Source organism: Coenobita brevimanus, chromosome 38, assembly GCF_032717465.1.
Source record: "Coenobita brevimanus isolate Jiangsu-jjx chromosome 38, ASM3271746v2, whole genome shotgun sequence".
NCBI classification, from domain to species: Eukaryota; Metazoa; Arthropoda; class Malacostraca; order Decapoda; family Coenobitidae; genus Coenobita; species Coenobita brevimanus.
The window spans coordinates 18,795,891-18,796,770 of NC_136991.1; the positions used below are offsets into that span (position 1 = coordinate 18,795,891).

Below are 880 nucleotides of genomic sequence, written 5' to 3' on the forward strand. Positions count from 1 at the left end.
TACCGTGGTAATGTAGCGAATGAATGCATGTGAGGTGTTGTCAGGTGATAATTAGCCAGTTCCTGGTGTATACCACTATCACTTACCTTATTTTTTTTTGGTATATATTATTTTGTATAAGTATAGGGCATAGGGCTTATTTCAATGGATGAAATCTGTGGAAAAATCCGGGGGAGATTTGCTTAGCGCAGCGCGGCCTGGGAGGTGAGAGGACAGGGTAATGGAGGGGAGGTAGGGAGGGGAGTCAGGAAGGGGGGAAAATCGCTAAAATGTCAACAATGGATGGGAGTACAGATGAGATTTGGAGTGCTGACTAGTGTTGGACATTGGCAGTACTGATAGAAGATACAAGCCACCACTTGAGAGCCCGGGATAATTCAAAATAACACAGAATCACAAAAGTGACGCCCCGCGGTATGATCCATTACACCCGAGCGTCACGAAAGTGACACCCCGCGGTTAAGAGGTTAAACACCTAGCCATACCACGTTGAGTACACCGCTTCCCGTCCGATCAGCGAAGTTAAGCAACGTTGGGTCTGGTTAGTACTTGGATGGGTGACCGCCTGGGAACACCAGATGCTGTTGGCATCCCTACGTGAGTAGGGTTGGTGGAGGATTAGTGCCCCTCCCTGTAAAACAATTAACTCTAAGCCCTTGGTCACCCCGTTTGGGATACATGGCGTCTGGCAATGAATGAATGAAAATTACAATAACTATAAAATAAATTATTATTGTATGTATTTAAAAAAAAATTGGGTTGGAAATCAGGGCTCATAGCCTTAGGGAGGAATAAAAATCATGTAGTGTGCATTTACAGGGGTACATAATTATAAAATAAATTATTATTGCATGTACATTAATTTTTGACCAAAAAAAAA

General features: G+C 43.1%; 1 non-coding gene across 1 annotated transcript; it reads left to right on the forward strand.

The window, feature by feature from the left end:
• The first annotated feature begins 471 nt into the window (after positions 1–471).
• On the forward strand, positions 472–590 carry LOC145396670 (5S ribosomal RNA). Its single transcript, XR_013896829.1, has one exon. It is a non-coding gene; the product is annotated as a 5S ribosomal RNA (ribosomal RNA).
• Positions 591–880: the final 290 nt, after the last annotated feature.